Source organism: Schistocerca cancellata, chromosome 9 (genome assembly GCF_023864275.1).
Source record: "Schistocerca cancellata isolate TAMUIC-IGC-003103 chromosome 9, iqSchCanc2.1, whole genome shotgun sequence".
Classification (NCBI taxonomy): Eukaryota; Metazoa; Arthropoda; class Insecta; order Orthoptera; family Acrididae; genus Schistocerca; species Schistocerca cancellata.
In genome coordinates, this window is record NC_064634.1 from 78,866,179 (window position 1) to 78,889,441 (window position 23,263).

General features: G+C 45.8%; 1 long non-coding RNA gene across 4 annotated transcripts in view; it reads right to left on the reverse strand.

The window, feature by feature from the left end:
- LOC126100608 (uncharacterized) overlaps positions 1-23,263 on the reverse strand; it is an 807,357-nt gene that overhangs the window by 492,976 nt on the left and 291,118 nt on the right. For all 4 annotated transcript variants that reach the window (XR_007522189.1, XR_007522190.1, XR_007522187.1 and 1 more), the window contains one exon: positions 19,672-19,788. This is a non-coding gene — a long non-coding RNA (uncharacterized LOC126100608). The remainder of the gene's footprint in view (positions 1-19,671; positions 19,789-23,263) is intronic.

The following is a 23,263-nucleotide window of genomic DNA, read 5'->3' on the forward strand; positions in this document are numbered from 1 at the left end:
ATGGGCATCATTAACGAACTCAGCAGGCATAACAAAGCACATACACAATGGCGTTGATTGCATCGCAATATTCCCATTACATCCCGAGATATTGAGACGCTAAGTTGACGCTTGAAACACCCGACATGCGCTGCTAGCGCACGTCCTGAGGCTCAGGCGTGAACCCCATGCTGCCCGTAATCGCAGCAGACCGTATTATTCGTTTCGGACCTCTTGATAAGTATGGGGTTCACGCCTGAGCCTCAGGACGTGCGCTAGCAGCACATGTCGGGGTGTTTCAAGCGTCAACTTCGCGTCTCAATATCTCGGGATGTAATGGGAATATTGCGATGCAATCAACGCCACTGTGTATGTGCTTTGTCATGCTATGGATTGCTGAAGAAAAAATATAGGAGGTCCATTTAAAAAAACATAAGTTTGCGTTAAAAAACACATATGCTTTCGTTTTAGAATGTTTCCAAATATGTACATTCATGGGACCCAGCCCTACATTGATACCGGTGAAAGTCGTTTTCCAATAGCTGTTATTGTTCCAGAGATATTTTGGGTGGACAAGATAGCTGGGACACCCTGTAGTGTACATTCATAGAAGATTCAACCAGTATATTCCTTCCTCCAACGTATGTCTCACAAAACACATGAAGGTAAAACTAGAGAAATTCGAGTCCCCACAGAGGCTGACCGCCAATTGTTCTTCCCGCGAATCATACGTGACTGGAACAGGGAAAGGGGGAAGAGACATATGTAAACAAAATACCTTCCCCCACACATCGTAAGCTGGCTATCTGAATATAGATATAGACGTATGTGGTGTTGACACATTATTTTTGTCATACAGAATTGATTTTAAATTAGCTTTCAAGATATCAAATGGAATATACGGTGGAAAATCAGTCTAAAAAAAGCCAAAATTAACATTTGTTCAAAATGCATTTTCTTATATTAAAATACAAGTATTTGAAAAGTGGATGCTGATCTTAACGTGCTTACACAGTGCTCACACTGCAGAAACGGAATCGCTTCGGCGAGAGGAAGGACGTAATAGTAAAACAACATAGAGTACCTAAAGTGTAAGAAAATGGATAGGCTAAAATAAACTGGAGAAAATCGTTGACACACTGTCAGCACATGCATTTTCGTGACAGACTGGAACCTGGAGCTTTCGTTCTGCCAATTATCTTACTCTGCACTGAATCTTGATTGGGCATCCCGAGCAGTACACCGCTCCACGCAAAAGACAAGTATGTGGGTTTTAGACCCCGCCCTCTATCCAAAATCAGGTTCCTACGGTTTGCCTACCTCTCACGTTATGGATCCTTCGAAAAGAACACATCCTAGACTTGTTCGAGCTTGTGCTCTACCTGTAATGACATAGTCGTCAACGGGAAGCTAAGCCCTTGCCTTTCTTTTTCCTCTTACGCGATCGGTTTTATAAAATTTGCACAATATCCCTTTTTATACGGATGGAAAGTAATGATATGAAAACAACATTTGACTATACTTCTGATGAAACTTTTTCGTTTCGTTATCTGACGTCACATACCATCAGCCATTTGGTGATTAGTATTTACTACCTCTCATTATTAAAATGGGGTGGACGAAAATATGGAAACACCAAAACACAACACAGTACGATCCTTAATACCGTGTAAGAAGCTTCCAGTCTTCTCGGAATGGACAATACAGGTACTGTATTGTTTTCAGGGTAATCGTATACCATTCTTTCTGCAAAACAGTGGCAGGTTGAGGTAACGACAATGGAGGTGGATAGCGATCACGCACCTTTCTCTCCATAGTAGACAACAGCTCAACTCAACTCCACTCCGTCCGAACAGGCCTTGGAAGGCCCAACGGTACCGACCGGCAGCCGTGTCATCCTCTCAGCCCACGGGCGCCACTGCATGCGGATATCTACATCTACATCTACAATTATACTCCGCAAGCCACCCAACGGTGTGTGGCGGACGGCACTTTACGTGCCGCTGTCATTACCTCCCTTTCTTGTTCCACTCGCGTATGGTTCGCGAGAAGAACGACTGCCGGAAAGCCTCCGTGCGCGCTCGAATCTCTCTAATTTTACATTCGTGATCTCCTCGGGAGGTATAAGTAGGGGGAAGCAATACATTCGAGACATCATCCAGAAACGCACCCTCTCGAAACCTGGACAGCAAGCTACACCGCGATGCAGAGCACCTCTCTTGAAGAGTCTGCCACTTGAGTTTGCTAAACATCTCCGTAACGCTATCACACGTACCAAATAACCCTGTGACGAAACGCGCCGCTCTTCTTTGAATCTTCTCCATCTCCTCTGTCAACCCGACCTGGTACGGATCCCACACACATGAGCAATACTCAAGTATAGGCCGAGCGAGTGTTTTGTAAGCCACCTCCTTTGTTGATGGACTACATTTTCTAAGGATTCTCCCAATGAATCTAACCTGGTACCCGCCTTACCAACAATTAATTTTATATGATCATTCCACTTCAAATCGTTCGGTACGCATACTCACGGATATTTTACAGAAGTAACTGCTACCAGTGTTTGTTCCGCTATCATATAATCATGCAATAAAGGATCCTTCTTTCTATGTATTCGCAATACATTACATTTGTCTATGTTAAGGGTCCGTTTCCACTCCCTGTACCAAGTGCCTATCCGCTGCTGATCTTCCTGCATTTCGCTGCAATGTTCTAATGCTGCAACTTCTCTGTATACTACAGCATCATCCGCGAAAAGCCGCATGGAACTTCCGACGCTATCTACTAGGTCATTTACATATATTGTGAAAGGCAATGGTCCCATAACACTCCCCTGTGGCACGCCAGAGGTTACTTTAACGTCTGTAGACGTCTCTCCATTGAGAACAACATGCTGTGTTCTGTTTGCTAAAAACTCTTCAATCCAGCCACACAGCTGGTCTGATGTTCCGTAGGCTCTTACTTTGTTTATGAGGTGGCAGTGCGGAACTGTATCGAACGCCTTCCGGAAGTCAAGGAAAATGGCATCTACCTGGGAGCCTGTATCTACTATTTTCCGGGTTTCATGAACAAATAAAGCGAGTTGGGTCTCACACGATCGCTCTTTCCGGAATCCATGTTGATTCCTACAGAGTAGATTCTTGGTTTCCAGAAATGACATGATACGCCAGCAAAGAACATGTTCTAAAATTCTACAACAGATCGATGTCAGAGATATAGGCCTATAGTTTTGCGCATCTACTCGACGACCCTACTTGAAAACTGGCACTACCTGTGCTCTTTTCCAATCACTTGGAACCTTCCGTTCCTCTAGAGACTTGCGGTACAAGGCTGTTAGAGGGGGGGGGGGGGGGGGGGGACAAGTTCTTTCGCGTACTCTGTGTAGAATCGAATTGGTATCCCGTCAGGTCCAGTGGACTTTCCTCCGTAGAGTGATTTCAGTTGCTTTTCTATTCCTTGGATACTTATTTCGATGTCAGCCATTTTTTCGTTCGTGCGAAGATTTAGAGAAGGAACTGCAGTGCGCTCTTCCTCTGTGAAACAGCTTTGGAAAAAGGTGTAGTAGGGGCACACCGCTCTCCCGGCCGTATGTCAGTTTTCGTGACCGGAGCCGCTACTTCTCAGTCAAGTAGCTCCTCAGTTTGCCCCACAAGGGCTGAGTGCACCCCGACTGCCAACAGCGCTCGGCAGACCGGACGGTCAGCCATCCATGTGCTAGCCCAGTCCGACGTCGCTTAACTTCGCTGATCTAACGGGAACCTGTGTTACCACTGCGTTGCCTCTCAAAGTAGACCACAAAGGTTAAATAATATTGAGAGCTGGTGAGTTTGGTGGCCAAGGGAAATAAGGCAGTTCAGTCTTATGCTCACAAAGCCAGTCCTGTACGATGCGAGCTGTGTGACAGGGGCCCTGTCTTCTTCAAACACAGCGTCACCCTTGAGGAAAAATCACCGGACAATTGTTTGGATCTGATCGGCCAGAACGGGCACATAATCCTTGGCTGTAATGCGACCATGCACAATAACACTGGGCCCCGTGGAATACCGCGATACGGCTGCCCAAATCATCACCGAACCCCCGTCATTTTTTACTCTTAGGACCTAAACTGACCCAGAAGTTGGAAGCAGTGTGAAACAGTTCATCCGACCAAATAACTTTCTTCCACTGCTCCATATAGTCCAGGTTTTATGGCTTCAGCGCCACGTTTCCTTGGTACAGGCATTTACGTCACTGGTCAGTGGTTTCGGAACTGCAGCTGGCCCTGCATTTCACAGCTTACGGGGCTCTCTTCGTGTTCTTTTACACTGACAGGGTTCGCGAATGCAACATTCAGTTCTTCTATGACTTTTGGAACTGTAGTCCTATTATTTTTCGCCAGAGCCTCTTCAATGATCGTCTGTCACGATCGTTCAACACACACTTTCGCCCGCATTGTGACTTAGCGGATGATGTTTTTCCGATTTGCCTGTACGCGGTATAAACCTTCTACACGGTGCCTCTTGAAACACCAAACACTTCAGCCACCTTGCACCCACTACGCGAGCACAGAGAATTTGCCTCCGTTCTAATTGACACAAAAAAACTACGCTCCGTCCGAACAGGCCATGAAAGGCGAACGGCACCGACCGGGCGCCACGTCATCCCCAGACCAAAGGCGTCATTGGGTGCGGATGTGGAGGGACATGTGGTTAGTACATCGCTCTCCCGGCGGTATGTCGGTTTACGTGACCGGTTCTAATTGGCATAGCTCAGATATAAGGCACTCACAGCTATACAGAATACTTTCAGGTCAAGACATATCTGCAAGGTATTGATGACATTACACAGCTGCCGTTCGTAGTCAGATACAACACCGCATGCGTTCCCCACGGTGGTTACACAAATTTGTCCACCCCCGTACAAAGTTCCATTGGCATTCAGATTACTTTGGCCATAGTCATTAAATACCCATTCCACTTAAAATACTTGAACAGTCAGCATGCAACGAATAAATCCACTATTTATTTAGATCAACATAGCCGTGCTGTTCAGAACGAATAATGAAAATATATTTGGAGTGGCGAAAAAATCGTAAGTTGGTTTGTATAGAATTCGTAAAGCCAAAAAGGAATCCATAGCGGAAAACGTTCCCGAAAGACTTAGTGCAGCACATGTAGGTGCATTCCGCGAGATCAGTTACGCGCTCAATGAAAACGATTCCCGCTGACCCATCTCTGAGGCAGCAGTTTTCTTATCTCGCCAAGTCCTCTGCCGTTCTCACGGCTTTCACAGAAGTGTACTGCGGAGTCACTAGCAATATAGCACGTACACAAAATTTTGTCTGACGTGGTTAAAAAGGGAACGGAAGAACTGTTACATGACATTCCAATGGCAATGAACAAAGCAGTTCTCCCAGCAATGAGGAACAGAGATAAAACTCAGATATGGTCCAGAGCCCTGCAGAATCTCGCGAAGTGAAAAAGATAGAGCATGAGATGTTTCAGATTGCACGCATGAGTAAAATAACGCACCGTAATAACGTAGAGAAATTTTAAACAATACACGGAGCTCTTACAAATTGGAAACATGTGTAACAGAACGCTTTCAGTTAGATACTCAGGGAATAAAAGAAAACTAAACCAAACTCCATCCGAACAGGTCTCGGATGGCTCCTACAGTATCGACCGACCGCCGTGTCATCCTTAGCCCACTGGCATCAGTAGATGTGGATGTGAAGGAGCATGTGGTTAGCACACCGCTCTCCCAGCCGTTGTCAGTTTTCGTGACTTCTCAGTCAGGTAGTTCCTCAACTGGCCTCACAAGGGCTGAGAATGAGTGCAGCCTGTTTGCCAACAGCGCTCGGCAGACCTGGGAGGTCCAGGTGCAAACCGAGACCGACAGGGCTCAACTTCTGTGATCTTACTAGTGGCACACTCAGGACATGGCCTACAAAATTCTAGCAATCAAAGTAAAATTACCAGTTACTGTCCTCTGGATACTCAAGAGAGAAAACAGGACATTAACAGCTGACAGCCATTGTTCAGCCAAAGTATTGATGAAGACTCTAGTATGCGGTGAGAGTGCAGTTGTTGACATGAAACAATAGCGCAGTATGCTACAGATATGGACGGTCTCAAGAGCGTATCCAGGATCTGAGCTAGGTGGAGAAGGGTAGGTGAAGGTGGGGAAAAGCAGCGGAAGCTGGGAGGGGGGGGGGGGAGGCAGGTGGAGGTACAGTCATATTAGTTTCATTCCGAATCACCACAACTTGCGCGACAAGTTTCTGTGGGTACACTTGCTGCTAGTCAGTACACATGACGTGTTCTTTCTTCAAACTGATCCATCTGGCTGTTTGGCGGGGAAGAATGCGCATTCGGTTAACAGAGACTCGTTTAATTTTTGTTTTATTTACTTACTTTTTATTTTGAGGAAGGGGTGCGCAGATTTTCAGCACTGCCTCTCGCTGATTATATCCTTCGATAGTCCCTGCAGAAATGACAGAATGGTAATCCAGTTTTCTCAATAAAAAGTACGTGGGCCATCACTGAAGAAATAAGAACCGGAAGCGCCCGGTCCGGTGCAATAAACGAAACTATGCAGTAGGCTGAAACAGCATAGTAAATCAGTCAGCGTGAACGAATCTCGGTTCGAAACCACAAAAAGTAAATCCACGGAGAAAGCCGGTAAGTAGTTCAAAGGAAGAGTGCACGACTGGTGAAATAATAGGCACAGCCACAGGTTCTTATATCCCCTGCTAGTCCGCCTTCATCTCTTGAGTGAAACAGATCGCAAGCCAAGAAGCCTCTATTTGTCCCTCCAAGACAAACTGATTTGTCCTTGGAGAGATTTTTCAAAAACAGTTAACTAAAGGATTCCACAGGACTTTGCATTTGGCCATAGTTCTGGGATATTAAACTGGAAACTCTATTATGAAAAATAAATCACTCCCATGAACCGCATACCCTGAAGATAGTAGTAATAACAGGACACTCTAGCAACAGGTAAGAGGAAAAGCGCTGGATTGTTATTGCAGTGTTTTACACATACTGTTCCGAAAACAAATTAAAAGGAGATGCAGTAAAACACTGTGTGAGATGTTCCAAGGGACATTGCTATCGACATGGGACTCGAATTAAGAATATGCCAGTCTCATGAAATAACAAGAAAAAAGTTCCGCCGTAATAGGTCATGCTGATTGTAGGTCATATACAGTAAAAGACAAGCCCTACATAAAGAGAAGAGGGGCACAATATTGAGATTTGCGGCTGCATATACTGCCACCTGTGTGCAGAGTCGTTTCATAATATGTGGAAGAAGCTCCTCGGATCTTTCGAGCAAAGAGTAAACCCCTTAGAGGAAATCTTTCAGTCTGATAGGAGAACTGGGTTGCTGGCACAGGGCGAATGCGTGTCTGTGAATTCCTTCCCACTTACGGTGAAAAGATTTTGCGAAGAAAAGATTTCAAATGATGTACGTTCTCCCCACAACGGGGGTGATAAGTTTCTTACGGAAATTGGTTATTGCCTCAAACAACTGAACACAAGAGGAAGACTTAACAGTGGTTCTGTCTATGGAGAACTTGGAACGCGCACGGAATATGGATAAGATGTAGGTTTTCCTGTAGCGAAAGCGAATTACCTACATCGCCCACCCCCTCCTGTATTTCGCGCAACACTGACCGCACAAGCGAACGCTTTAGTTTCGAGCTATGAGGGAAGATGGTGCTTGACAGCCATATTCGATTGAGACAGGGTTCAAATCCAACGTTCGTGATTCTTGTACGGCTTCTAACAGCCAAGATCATTATTGTACAGTATTTATTATGATGACCAGTTTCAGCAGACTACGATGCTGTCACCAGATCTTCTGCAGTATATTTCACTGAATCTGATCAAATGCGCATTATACCGTGTCATATGCATTTGATCAAGATTCAGTGAAATGTTCTGCAGAAGGTCTGAGAGAGGAAACGTAGTTTGCTGAAATCGGTTAATGCTGTACTTCCGTTTTTACATTAATTTATATCGGGCCCTATCTTGATAATGTCAAGCATATTTAAGTTTCTGATTTCTTTCCCTACTGATAGAACTGATAGACCCAGTTTTCTTACAACGGTGTCCATCCGTCCATGATCTCTTAAGCTCTGCTGTCTCATCTTCCTCCTGAACGTTGAAATAAAAAAACCGTTATGCTGCATCTAGCAACTAAATGAATAGCATCTCCGTGACTCAACATTCCACATTCGCTATTAATATCCTGAATTCTGACTTTCTCATTGCCTACGCTTCATTAGCTTCACTGGAGATAGCACTTGCAAAACGTAGACGTAATTTAACAATCCTTCCTCAGTCATAGAATATCGTAATCACAGCACCTGTCTCTTACTGTGTATCTTTTTAGGTAAGCAATTTCTTAATAACTCCGACTTTTATATATGCCGAGAAATGATAAAATATATGATAACCGTGGTTCTGGCTTCCGGCTCGTTTATTAGGTTATGAAGTGTTACAACATGTGTTTATTATGGTCTCCCGACTCAGTAACACGCAGCATAAGTAACACGGCATGGTCGACAGTTTCTCACAGCATGTCCAGTGTAATCAGAGTGATATATAGTCCTATGCTGTCCTTCATATCAGGAAGAGTCCGGATATATCCGTGACAGACGCGATCTTTCAGATATCCCCACATCAAGATGTCACGTGGATTTCGTACGTGGGATCTGGAAGGTCCACACATCTTGAAATTGCTTAGAGATGATGCTGTCGTTACCGAAGGTTTTTCGAACAAATCTTTATCCTGGCAAGCGACATTGGTGTCGCCCTATCTTGCATGAAAATAGTGCTGTGGACACAGTTGCGTTCCTGCAAATGTGGAACCACGTGTTGTCCGCAGCTCGTAGTCGTGCGGTAGCGTTCTCGCTTCCCGCGCCCGGGTTCCCGGGTTCGATTCGCGGCGGGGTCAGGGATTTTCTCTGCCTTGTGATGACTGCGTGTTGTGTGATGTCCTTAGGTTAGTTAGATTTAAGTAGTTCTAAGTTCTAGGGGACTGATGACCATAGATGTTAAGTCCCATAGTGCTCAGAGCCATTTGAACCATTTTGAGCCAATCACGTGTTGCACGAGAAGCTCCTTATAACTTGCATATGTCAGTGTATACCTAACAGGGCCGCGAGGTGTCATCTCCTGGAAGGAAACCGGACCGAGAATGAAGGAGCTTGTGAATCCACATCATAGAGTCACATAAGCTGAGTGTAGTAGATATTCCTGCACAACATGTGGGGGAGTAGACCCCATATGCGAGAGTTCTTTTCGTTCGTGATACCGAGCAGAGTAAAATGTGCCTCATCCGACCAAAGAATATTCCCCGGCCACATGCCATCCACTTCCATCTCAAAGTCACGGCGCTGTCACCTATCTGGAGGCTTAATTTGGTGCACATCCTGAATCTGGTAGGGATTCGAGAGTTAAATGCGCCACACAATCTTTTGAACTGGTTGACCAAGAGAGAAACAATCCCTACGACATAGCTCGAGCACTGGCAGCACAGTTTTGAGACATTTGCTGCACGGTCGGGTATAGCTGCAACATCTTCATCAGCAACTGCCATGCGAACGGGCTGTCTCCCTCTCCCTGCGGCAATACCTAATTCACTCGTTTCTTCAACTATCTTGATCATATTCTTCAGCCCACTGATTGACATGGGTCCTCTTCCCTGCTCTTTTTGTCGGCCATATTTTCGCACTGCTCCGCTGCTATTGGTGCCGTTCTGAAAACAGAACTTTATCAGCAGTGCAAGGTCTTCCTTCTCAGTAGTCACTGCGCTTCGGGTGGAAACCTTTATACCAAATTCATTTCACAAAAGAAGTCATCATGTGTCGCCAATCGACAAATAGCGTACTGACGTCAAAACAGAAAACATTTTACTTTCTGGCTGCTCACAGCTAGTTATTTTCCAATGGTTCAAATGGCTCTAAGCACTATGGGACTTAAAATCTGAGGTCATGAGTGCCCTAGACTTAGAACTACTTAAAGCTAACTAACCTAAGGACATCGCACACATCTATGCTCGAGGCAGGATTCGAACCTGCGACCATAGCAGCAGCGCGGTTCAAGACTGAAGCACCTAGAACCGCTCGGCCACAGCGGCCGCCGAGCTATTTTCATCTGGTAGCAGACAAAAAAATGGTTCAAATGGCTCTCAGCACTATGGGACTTAACATTTGAGGTCATCAGTCCCCTAGAACTTAGAACTAGTTAAAACGAAGGACATCACATACGTACATGCCCGAGGCATGATTCGAACCTGCGACCGTAGCGGTCGCGCGGTTCCAAACTGAAGCCCCAAGAACCGCTCGGTAGCAGACATAGAACTATTATTTTTATCAGCATACTCGGCAAGCGCACCTGTTAGTGAACATTATGTTTCAGCATTCTGCCATGTGTACAGCCCGCACTGCAGGACTCGGAGCACTGTCGGTTTAACTATAACCACCTTGTGACTTTCAGCACGACAATGCACCGCTGCACCGTTACCGAATTGTTTCAGAATGGTCTGACGAACGCGACCGCAACGTAAATAAACGCTACCATATGGCACCATGCTGAGTTCCCTTTGCCACGCACTTCACGGTGGTTTGTAGATTACATACGTATATGCATATGTAGATATCGTTGGCAAATTTACGGGATGTTGGAACACGTCTCAGTAGCGATTGGTCGATTTTGTGGCGAGTGTATAGCCGCGCTGTGGAGTCTTTTGTGCGACGTACTTGTAGCGCTGTGAGGGCTGACGGGAGCAGCTACAGTCATGTGATAATCGGCCGTCACACGGAACCATAATCCGACCACGGACGGCGCTTTGACCCACTTGTGAGGAGCGCATCGCCTCTCCTGGCGACAGGCGTAACCGACCGGGCAGGAGGCAGCCAGGAGCCGCGCTCCATTGTGGGCCGGTTTGTTTGGGCAGGTAGCGGGCCCGTGCATTGTGCGAGCACCGCCTAATCTGTGCAAATTGCCCCGGACCCAGCGTACGGTGCCCATTGAACTCACCCGATACCGCGCGGCGCGGGCTTCGACGGGTCGCTGACACCCCCTCCCGTCCTCTCGAAAGGGTAAGCAGGCGTCTCGGGCAGAGGCGAATTCTCCAGTGATCTGGAATAATTCCGGCTACCAGGTCGCCCCGGCAGCGGCAGGAAAACGCAGGGATCTTCATTATTATTCGCCTGCCCTCGTCATCTATGAGAACACGTCGTTCACAGTAAGCCGCCAATGTACTGTAGATATTCTCACAAGCTAATGTTAAAACCACAAACCGTCACAACCAGCTAGCACAGAGACGGAGTGTAGGGTGATTCGAAAGGCTAAGCGGAAATCGTAGAAGCCAACATGGAACTGACATGTAACAATGTCCGACCAGAAATCTGATTGGTTGGTTGGTTGGTTGGTTTGGGGAAGGAGACCAGACAGCGTGGTCATCGGTCTCATCGGATTAGGGAAGGATGGGGAAGGAAGTCGGCCGTGCCCTTTCAGAGGAACCATCCCGGCATTTGCCTGGAGTGATTTAGGGAAATCACGGAAAACCTAAATCAGGATGGCCGGACGCGGGATTGAACCGTCGTCCTTCCGAATGCGAGTCCAGTGTCTAACCACTGCGCCACCTCGCTCGGTCAGAAATCTGAATTTGATTAAAGTCTCTCTGGCTGAACTACCTCGTCATCTTATAGACGGATACAACGCTAAAACACCATAATGTCTGACGTTTCGGCCGACTTGCTAATGCAACTGGGGAGTGGATGTTTTAGTGTATTACGTTTCTAAAGGTGTCATGCATCCACCTTGCTGAGACGAATAATACTCAGAACATGGAAAAGAAAACTGAGGATCTGTCAGATGACGATCAGTTTCGCTTTAGGACAAGCAAAGGCACCAGAGAGGCCGTTCGGACGTTGCGGTTGACAATGGAAGCAAGGCTGAAGAAAAATCCAGAGATATTCGAGAGACTTATAGACCCGGAAAACGCGATCGACAAAGTAAAATGGTGCAACATGTTTGAAATTCTGAGAGAAATAGGAGTAAGCTATAGGGAGAGACGGGTAATATACAATACGTACAAGAAATCCGGAAATTTGTGGTAAGTTCCTATGGGACTAAACTGTTGAGGTCATTGGTTCCTAGGCTTACAGACTACTTAATCTGACTTAAACTAACTTACGCTAAGGACAACACACATCCATGCCTGAGGGAGGACTCAAACCTCCGACGGTAAGAGCCGCGCGAATCGTGGCAAGGCGCCTGAGACCGCGCGGCTACACCGCTCGGCTTACGTACAAGAGCCAACAGAGAACAACAACAGCGGAAGACCAAGAACGAAGTGCTCGGATTGAAAAGAGGGCAAGACAGGGATGTAGTCTTTCGCACCTACTGTTCAGTGCATACGTACAAGAAATCCGGAAATTTGTGGTAAGTTCCTATGGGACTAAACTGTTGAGGTCATTGGTTCCTAGGCTTACAGACTACTTAATCTGACTTAAACTAACTTACGCTAAGGACAACACACATCCATGCCTGAGGGAGGACTCAAACCTCCGACGGTAAGAGCCGCGCGAATCGTGGCAAGGCGCCTGAGACCGCGCGGCTACACCGCTCGGCTTACGTACAAGAGCCAACAGGGAACAACAACAGCGGAAGACCAAGAACGAAGTGCTCGGATTGAAAAGAGGGCAAGACAGGGATGTAGTCTTTCGCACCTACTGTTCAGTGCATACATCGAAGAAGAAATAATGGAAATAAAAGAAAGGTTCAAGAGTTGAATTAAAATTCAAGGTGAAAGCTATGAGGCCGGCCGGAGTGGCCGAGCGGTTCTAGGCGCTACAGTCTGGAACCGCGCGACCGCTACGGTCGCAGGTTCGAATCCTGCCTCGGGCATGGGTGTGTGTGATGTCCTTAGGTTAGTTAGGTTTAAGTAGTTGAAAGTTCTAGGGGACTGATGACCTCAGAAGTTAAGTCCCATAGTGCTCAGAGCCATTTGAACCATTTTTTTGAAAGCTATCAATGATAAGATTCGCTGACGATATTGCTATCCTCAGGATCTGCTGAATGGAATGAGCAGTCTGATTCGTACAGAATATGGACCGAGAGTAAACGAAAGAAAGGTGAAAATAATGAGAAGTATCGGAAATGAGAACAGGGAGACGGTTAACATCAGAATTGGGGATCACAAGGCAGACGAAGTTCAGGAATTCTGCAACAGCAAAATAACCATGATGGACGGAGCAAGGACATAAAAACCGGACTAGCACTGGCAAAAAAAGGGCATTGGAAATCTGCTAGTATCATACGCACTCTGTAATTTGAAAACTGATCTACTTTTGTAGTAAAGAATTGTATGGTAGTGCGAAAACCGAAACGGAATAGAATTGAAGCATTTGAGATGTGGTGCCATAAAAGAATGTTGAAAATTAGGTGGACTACTAAGATAAGGAATGGGTAGGTTCTCAGCAGAATCGGCGAAGAAGGGAACATATGGACAAAGAGACAAGTAAAAGGGATAAGGTGATAGGATATGACATGTTCAGACATCAGACAAAAATTTACATGGTGCTAGAGGGGGCTGTAGACGGTAAAAGTTGCTGTGGAAGAGAGAGACTGGAGTACATCCAACACGTAATTGAGAACATAAGTTACCATTGCTACTTTGAGAGGAAAAAGCTGGCACAGGTGATGAATTCGTGGCGGCCTACATCAAACCAATCAGAAGACTGACGACTCAAAAAAAGAAAGAATTGTCACAAGATACGTTAAAATTATATGCAGGAAAACACAACCCCCCTCGAGTGTTCATCGATCCACGGTGTGCTACCAATTACCTGCAAGTCGAATAAACCAAGAAAAGTGCGCCATACATCTCGCCTACTTTCACAACACAAACCAATGGTATTTTATGGCCAATCAGATCTAAGAAATTCGACGCCTGTGGTCATACAGCGTTGTCAGAAACGCACTATACTGAAGCAACCAGTCCACAGCTACATTAACTTACGCCCTGAGGAAGGCCGTGGCAGCATAGGCGAAACGACGCATATATTAGTATTTTATGGTGCAATGCACTCAGAAGGATTTCTATCAGATTGACACCGTCTAGTTCAGTCTACGTGTTTAGAAATCAGAAGTACACGATAAAATCCTGTGTTAGGACATGTCTGCAAATGGCAGTACGGTTTCATAATAGTGATTTAAAATTTCCGTTCAGATCAAGAGCACAGCAAATGATTCTCAGTTCGCACGAGCTTTCTTCATCTCCCAATATTCTTTACTGCTGTTGCAAGGTGTAAGACACGCCTCGGCTAGCTGTAATTTTTCATTTGAACAAAACGGCGGCAAGTGTCACTATTATTACTGAAACTTGAGTATATCCCAATCAATCTTAAGTGAAACTTAAGGATCTGAGTTGTAGCTATTACAGGTACCTACTACACTCCTGAAAATTGAAATAAGAACACCGTGAATTCATTGTCCCAGGAAGGGGAAACTTTATTGACACATTCCTGGGGTCAGATACATCACATGATTACACTGACAGAACCACAGGCACATAGACACAGGCAACAGAGCATGCACAATGTCGGCACTAGTACAGTGTATATCCACCTTTCGCAGCAATGCAGGCTGCTATTCTCCCATGGAGACGATCGTAGAGATGCTGGATGTAGTCCGTGGAACGGCTTGCCATGCCATTTCCACCTGGCGCCTCAGTTGGACCAGCGTTCGTGCTGGACGTGCAGACCGCGTGAGACGACGCTTCATCCAGTCCCAAACATGCTCAATGGGGGACGGATCCGGAGATCTTGCTGGCCAGGGTAGTTGACTTACACCTTCTAGAGCACGTTGGGTGGCACGGGATACATGCGGACGTGCATTGTCCTGTTGGAACAGCAAGTTCCCTTGCCGGTCTAGGAACGGTAGAACGATGGGTTCGATGACGTTTTGGATGTACCGTGCACTATTCAGTGTCCCCTCGACGATCACCAGTGGTGTACGGCCAGTGTAGGAAATCGCTCCCCACACCATGATGCCGGGTGTTGGCCCTGTGTGCCTCGGTCGTATGCAGTCCTGATTGTGGCGCTCACCTGCACGGCGCCAAACACGCATACGACCATCATTGGCACCAAGGCAGAAGCGACTCTCATCGCTGAAGACGACACGTCTCCATTCGTCCCTCCATTCACGCCTGTCGTGACACCACTGGAGGCGGGCTGCACGATGTTGGGGCGTTAGCGGAAGATGGCCTAACGGTGTGCGGGACCGTAGCCCAGCTTCATGGAGACGGTTGCGAATGGTCCTCGCCGATACCCCAGGAGCAACAGTGTCCCTAATTTGCTGGGAAGTGGCGGTGCGGTCCCCTACGGCACTGCGTAGGATCCTACGGTCTTGGCGTGCATACGTGCGTCGCTGCGGTCCGGTTCCAGGTCGACGTGCACGTGCACCTTCCGCCGACCACTGGCGACAACATCGATGTACTGTGGAGACCTCACGCCCCACGTGTTGAGCAATTCGGCGGTACGTCCACCCGGCCTCCCGCATGCCCACTATACGCCCTCGCTCAAAGTCCGTCAACTGCACATACGGTTCACGTCCACGCTGTCGCGGCATGCTACCAGTGTTAAAGACTGCGATGGAGCTCCGTATGCCACGGCAAACTGGCTGACACCGACGGCGGCGGTGCACAAATGCTGCGCAGCTAGCGCCATTCGACGGCCAACACCGCGGTTCCTGGTGTGTCCGCTGTGCCGTGCGTGTGATCATTGCTTGTACAGCCCTCTCGCAGTGTCCGGAGCAAGTATGTTGGGTCTGACACACCGGTGTCAATGTGTTCTTTTTTCCATTTCCAGGAGTGTATAATACAAAAAACAATTGTAGCTCAAACATGTAGGTTTAATAAGCGAGGAACTTCAGTAACTCATGTTTTGACAAAACAATATAAGAGGCAGTACTTTGCGACATACTAAGATTAATGAATACACTTTGTGAACTTTGTTATCATTTATTTTACTTTTTGATTTGTTTAACCTGGCAAGATTACGGCTGTCAGGCCCTCTCTTAAGGTTAACCAAGCATGCTACATGTTTTACATTTCGTGCGTTACGATAAGCATGTTACAGTTTAGTATGGCCCCATACGTTACACTTGCGAGCCACCTGTGTCTTCCTCCCATAAACGGCAGACCACGATCCCGAGATGGTGGGTTTGAGTCTTGCCGTAGTTACCAGTCGGAAATTCATGGTGCGCTCTGGAAGCGGCTGGTGATCAGCACAGGAGTCGGAAAGAGCAGCGGCCAGTAGGCATCTCTGTAGTAGCCAGTTCTTGAGGCTTCGCGTCAACTGCATTGTACGTGAAAATCTACGTAGGACCTTCTGTTTCTGAATAATTCTTCACCACTGCATGAGTTGAACTACCTGTTCACGGACTGTGTTCAAGAAAATATTCACGAAAACGAGCAACATCTTGGAAACGATTCCATTCAAAGCAAAAATGAAAATGTGGGAAGTACAAACTTACGTTATCCGCGTTGACCTCAGCTTCTGAAATTCTTCCACTTGTAGTCTATGGACTTTTTATGGATAGACACAGCACATGGCGAAGCCACCGTGACTGCGCATTCCAGTACCAGGAAACAACGAGCGAGAGAGAGAGAGTCAAATAAAACTAGTCCAGGAATTACGATTATAGATTCATAATCATGATGAGCTACAGAAGAATTCTGAAGATTAGATGGATACATCACGTAACTAATAAGGAGGTACTTAGTAGAATTGGGGAGAAGAGGAATTTGCGGCACAACTTGACTAGAAGAAGGGATCGGCTGGAGGGGCATGCTCTGAGGCTTCAAGGGATCACCAATTTAGTATTGGAGGGCAGCGTGGAGGGTAAAAATCGTAGAGGGAGACTAAGAGATGAATACACTAAGCAGATTCAGAAGGATGTAGGATGCAGTAGGTACTGGGAGATGAAGAAGCTTGCACAGGATAGTGTAGCATGGAGAGCTATATCAAACCAGTCTCTGGACTGAAGACCACAACAACAACAACAATCATAACGACATAAGAGTTTATTGGTACTGAGCTCTCAGACGTGTTAACTGCGTAATTAAAAACTCACTAAGTCAATCGATCTGAGTATTAAAAGTAACTTTCTCCAGCTTACAAACACCTCCAATGTTAATGCCTGCGTGGCCGACAGTCAGGTGGAGGAGGCTAAACGTTTTTCTGGTTCACCCTTCAGTTAACATTAAAATCACTTAAGACGGTGAGTTATCTTAAAGTTCAAACTGTTAATTTCAAACCTGGCCAGAGGGCACATCGACGCATAGGGATATTAATTGCCCGGGCATTCGGAGAATTTGCACCCGAACTAGGGCGGTAACTTCAAATGGCCGAGCCGCTCCGCCGCTCTGAGTCGACAGGAACCGTTACCACAGCCTCTCCAAATTAAGTTGGCGTTGGGAACCTCTTCGCCTCCCACGGAAGTATACTAGTGGCTGCCACCCGAAGTGGCAAAAGCACGGAGAACCGATGTTTGGGTCTCAGGTGTATGCAGTAGCTTGAAGAGGTAAGACATGTCTCTCTGTAAGAAGCCGCAATGTGGATGTTGTATTGTATTGTATTGTATTGTACTGTACTGTATGTTAGCCGGGGATCTAAAACGACGGAGAGGCTCCGTCCCCGCCGCAACCGCAGTGGTCCACAACCCCACGACGACTACCGCAGACCACTTCACCCCTCCGCCGCCCCACACCGAACCCAGGGTTATAATGTGGATGCCGTGCGGTTCTGGGCGTTACAGTCTGGAACCGAGCGACCGCTACGGTCGCAGGATCGAATCCTGCCTCGGGCATGGATGTGTGTGATGTCCTTAGGTTAGTTAGGTTTATGTGGTTCTAAGTTCTAGGCGACTGATGACCTCAGAAGTTAAGTCGCATAGTGCTCAGATCCATTTGAACCATATAATGTGGATGTTATTACCATCTTAGAACACTGTTCTCCCTCCATCACCTTGGTGGCATCAAAGTGTATGCAACAGAGAGCAGATGAGTAGCGTGATACGTAGTTGTAGCTTGTAGCAACCATCTCAGCTGCTATCGCGCAGTCACACCGAGTGTGCCCCTCATATTCGGCTTCTCTAGTCCGTCGGCTTTAACGGCCGTCACTATTTCTGCTGATGTATCTCGAATCATGTGGCTTATATTTCTCATGTTCGGGGTTCAGCTCTCAACACCATTTCTCACTCCCTCCCTCTCTCTCTCTCTCTCTCTCTCTCTCTCTCTCTCTCTCTAGGTATTGGTTTCCGATTTCATTGTTTTATTGAACTTTTGATGTGTTTATCACGTGTACTACCTGGTCCACAGCAGGAAGGCGACTCGCCTAATCGTTGGTAAATACCAGTAGACAAGCATAGTTGTTTCTTTTGAGATTACAATATACTTCCATATTGAACTGCTCTGAAGGCTATTCTGTTTCTATAGCTTTCGCCTGATCCTTTTTATTAATTATATCAATGACCAGACAATCAATACCTGCAAGTAGGAGATGAAGACGGATGCGCACGTGGCCGACTGACTGAAGATCGGAAGGTGAGTGATCCTCTTGCCGTCTGACAGGGAAAAGGCGTTAGGACGTCCTTAATTCTTTTGCGCAAAAAGGTTCGATGCAAGGAAAACCTTAAGGCGTTAAGGCTTGGAAACTTGAACCAATCTACATTTGCAGTTCACATTGAAGAAGAAAACCACCCAGTGAGAAACACTGAAAGCAACCTGAAAATATTACATTTAGTGGAAAAAAGAATCACTAGGAATCTGTTAGAGGAAATAGAAACATACACACATACACACACTCACACACACACACACACACACACATACACACACACAAACAAACACTTCCCGTGATAATATCCTACACACCACACACACACACACACACACACACATACACAAACAAACACTTCCCGTGGTAATATCCTGAAAGAGTAGACTCAGTTGTCTAACTCTCTTTTCCAGAAAAAATTAGAGAAAGTATTTTCCATACTCCAATACAAATAATCAGGTAACTAATCATATAATATTGTATGTACCTACAGTATTCAGTATCATTAATGGCACTAAATAATAATCAATTTTAATGTATGATCAGCATCAGTATTCAGATAACATATAAGGGTTTCACCCACTTTCTTGCCCACATTTATTTCTCTATCGTTGTATTAAATAATTTTGGAATCATGTAATACACTAAATACTATGTATTTATCGTTATATTTCTGTATTTAATGTCCTACATTTAATGTAAAAATTCTTTTTCATTTTAACACGACATTTATTTACCCTTCCTTTCCCAAAAATGCCACATCTTTGTATCACTGTATCGCAGCATCTTTGACACTCATGTAGCTTGTAGGCTCTGTATTTGTCTTCGTATGTTGTGAATCAAAACATGTGGTGCACAAAACGAAAGTGTTTTACAATGATAATCAACGTATGTAACTGTGAAAATACGAACATCTTTGAGAATATATTTGACTGGAAGAAAAGTGCAAAAACAAATGCGCCAGTTGAACATTTCACGTAAGTTACATTCTAATACAAATCTGTAACGCAACTATTTCAGTTACATGTTCGTAATTGTGAATTATTGTTTATGCAATATACAGAACAGCTTACCTACAGTAAACATGTCCGGGTATAAGTACATCGCGGACTGCACCTCGGACGACCAAAAGCGGACACCTTGGAGAGCATTAGCTTGCAGGATGTAGGACAGCACCGGCGGAAGAGCATCTGTGGGATGAAATGAGGATATATTTCCGTCTATCCTTCAGCACTCAAAGTTCTTTCGCCATACGCTATGCATATGCTAAAGAACAAAAAGATGCCATTTTCTTTGGACAATTTTTCCGGCTAGATTGTGTAAACTTCCTCGTCAGGGAGTATGCTGTTGTGGTCTTCAGTCCTGAGACTGGTTTGATGCAGCTCTCCATGCTACTCTATCCTGTGCAAGCTTCTGCATCTCCCAGTACTTACTGCAACCTACATCCTTCTGAATCTGCTTAGTGTATTCATCTCTTGGTCTCCCTCTACGGTTTTTACTGTCAACGCTGCCCTCCAATGCTAAATTTGTGACCCCCTGATGCCTCAGAACATGTCCTACCAACCGGTCCCTTCTTCTTGTCAAGTTGTGCCACAAACTCCTCTTCTCCCCAATTCTATTCAATACCTCCTCATTAGTTATGTGATCTACCCATCTAATCTTCAGCATTCTTCTGTAGCATCACATTTCGAAAGCTTCTATTCTCTTCTTGTCCAAACTATTTATCGTCCATGTTTCACTTCCATACATGGCTACACTCCATACAAATACTTTCAGAAACGACTTCCTGACACTTAAATCTATACTCAATGTTAACAAATTTCTCTTCGTCAGAATCACTTTCCTTGCCATTGCCAGTCTACATTTTATGTCCTCTCTCCTTCGACCATCATCAGTTATTTTGATCCCCAAATAGCAAAACTCCTTTACTACTTTAAGTATCTCATTTCCTAATCTAATTCCCTCAGCATCAACCGACTTAATTCGACTACATTCCATTATCCTCGTTTTGCTTTTGTTGATGTTCATCTTATACCCTCCTTTCAAGACACTGTCCATTCCGTTCATCTGCTCTTCCAAGCCCTTTGCTGTCTCTGACAGAATTACAATGTCATCGGCGAACCTCAAGGTTTTTATTTCTTCTCCATGGATTTTAATACCTACTCCGAACTTTTCTTTTGTTTCCTTTATTGCTTGCTCCATATACAGGTTGAATAACTTCGGGGAGAGGCTAAAACCCTGTCTCACTCCCTTCCCAACCACTGCTCCCTTTCTCTAAGTCTACAAATTCTAGAAACGTAGGTTTGCCTTTCCATAATCTTTCTTCTAAGATAAGTCGTAAGGTCAGTATTGCCTGACGTGTTCCAGTATTTCTACGGAATCCAAACTGATCTTCCTCGAGGTCGGCTTCTACCAGTTTTTCCATTCGTCTGTAAAGAATTCGCGTTAGTATTTTGCAGCTGTGATTTATTACAGTGATAGTGCGGTAATTTTCACATCTGTCAACACCTGATTTCTTTGGGATTGGGAGTATACTCACATCGAATATTAAATGACTTTTTTCCTCCATGATTTTACATTTCTGTTATAAAGTCAATATCGCTAACACAACTTAAAACGTCTCTTTTTTTCATTTTTTGCGTGTCGTTCTTCAGCTTCGGCGGCGTGTCAATGCAAAAAAATCTCCTCGCTTTAATTCGCAGGTTACCCGCAGAGTTCCGGGAAGCGTATTCTCTCCTCCAAATCATCGTGAAGATGATTTTCATGCACAATGTGAGGGTTTTGGTTGAACAGTATCGGTTAGTCTGGTCATTCACGTGGCTAGAAAGGTGAAACCTTACCTAGTCCTACCTACATTTCATACGGTAAACTGAAATGAGCAAAGGCGGGACCGCGAAGACTATGTTAGACTAGTCTGTGAAGAGGCATTAAAGCAGTCATTCTCCCCGCTTCCACAAGCAATTGTAACGGGAAGAAGCCCTAATTTGCGGTGGAATTATACACATGTTCTGCCATGACTTTCACAGAATTTTGCAGAGTGCGTATGTGTACGTTTGCGACTGTCTTTGGCTCCAGAAAGTTGTGGGACCGAACAGCTATAGAGAAAGGAATGTTGGAGCGCAATAATTTTGTGGTTGCCTCGTCGAAGGATTTACCATGTGGGATTTATGGCTGTCTTGCTAAAAGCAGACTACACAACAAAGCGGGCACCACCGTTATTTTGTGGAGGACGCGATCGATTTTTTTTTCCCCATCCTTGCCGAATCGCACTTCGTGACCTGCTTCAAATGACTCCGTCATCGACAGGATGTTATACCCTCTTCCTTCCTTCTTCCAAGCAAGAGCGCAGTGTCGAAAGAATTGCCTCTCCCACTAGGATAGGCGAACTATTCTGCCAATCAGAGAGTCGCGCGGAGTATCATCAGTCGCCTATCGCAGCAGTTTTTATTTATTTGTTTTTTTTTTTGTAGTAGTTGCGTGTCGCAAAGCGGTTGGAACTGGAGGGGGACAGGGGGGCCCCGAAGACGAAGCGCGGTGCGTGACGCGCTGAAGAATCCAATTAAAGTTTTACAGCCCGGCCAGGTGTACGCACACAGACGCGCGCAGATGGCGTATCCTGCCGCGTCGGCGAGCGCAAAGTACGGCGCCTGCCGACCGCCGCATTCGTCTTCCAAAGGAAAGGAACGGCCCTCTGCCGATCTGTTTATCCCGCCTTGTGAGGGAATGAATACACGGCCATTAAACGGCGCGTTCAATCGAAACGGTCGCCAGCGTTACTGCCCGCTCTTTTTTTTAGAGGATGAATGAAAGAACCTTATCCACTGTGCGATAACGCTCGCCTATGATGGTACAGCGTGCGGAGTGTTTCCCGACGTCATAAAGAAGTGAATGGACTTTACGGTTTTCATAACGCGCGGTGTTCGAGAACACGCAGCCAAGGGTGAATACCCTCCTGTGTGATGTAAGGTTTCAATAAACGCCCTGTTATCTGATAGTTTGGCTATACCGCATTTCAATTTTTTTCTCTCATTTGATACGTGTTTTAATAGTTCTAAGGCTGGTTCTACTCGGTTCTTTGCATACACTGGTCAAATGTTCCACCTCCGTCATAAGTTTTTTCTGTGCTTTTGTTTAGTATATTTAATGCGTGGAACTTTTGCAGTAGTGAAAACCGAAATTAAGTTCAGTCGAACGGAACACAGTCCCCAGTTTTACTGTGGACAAGACACAAACAGAACACAATACTGTTAGAACAGTTCCCCGCTCGTAGTATTCTGACGGATGTGTGTCCTAATGGTGACACTGTGACAAGCTGAGCGTTTATACTCTGCTTATTCCCTGTCTTGCGAGAAATCATTGCATGTACTACCACTAGTACAGCAACAGTTCAAAAAAAAATGGTTCAAATGGCTCTGAGCACTATGGGACTTCTGAGGTCATCAGTCCACTAGAACTTAGAACTACTTAAACCTAACTAACCTAAGGACATCACACACATCCATGCCCGAGGCAGGATTCCAGCCTGCGACCGCAGCGGTCGCGCGGTTCCAGACTGTAGCGCCTAGAACCACTCGGCCACAGCAACAGTTACTCGAATAATAAGCTTAAAGTAAAACGAGTGGCCAAAAGTCATGGGAAGGGAAACGGCATTCGTACAGTCCCGGT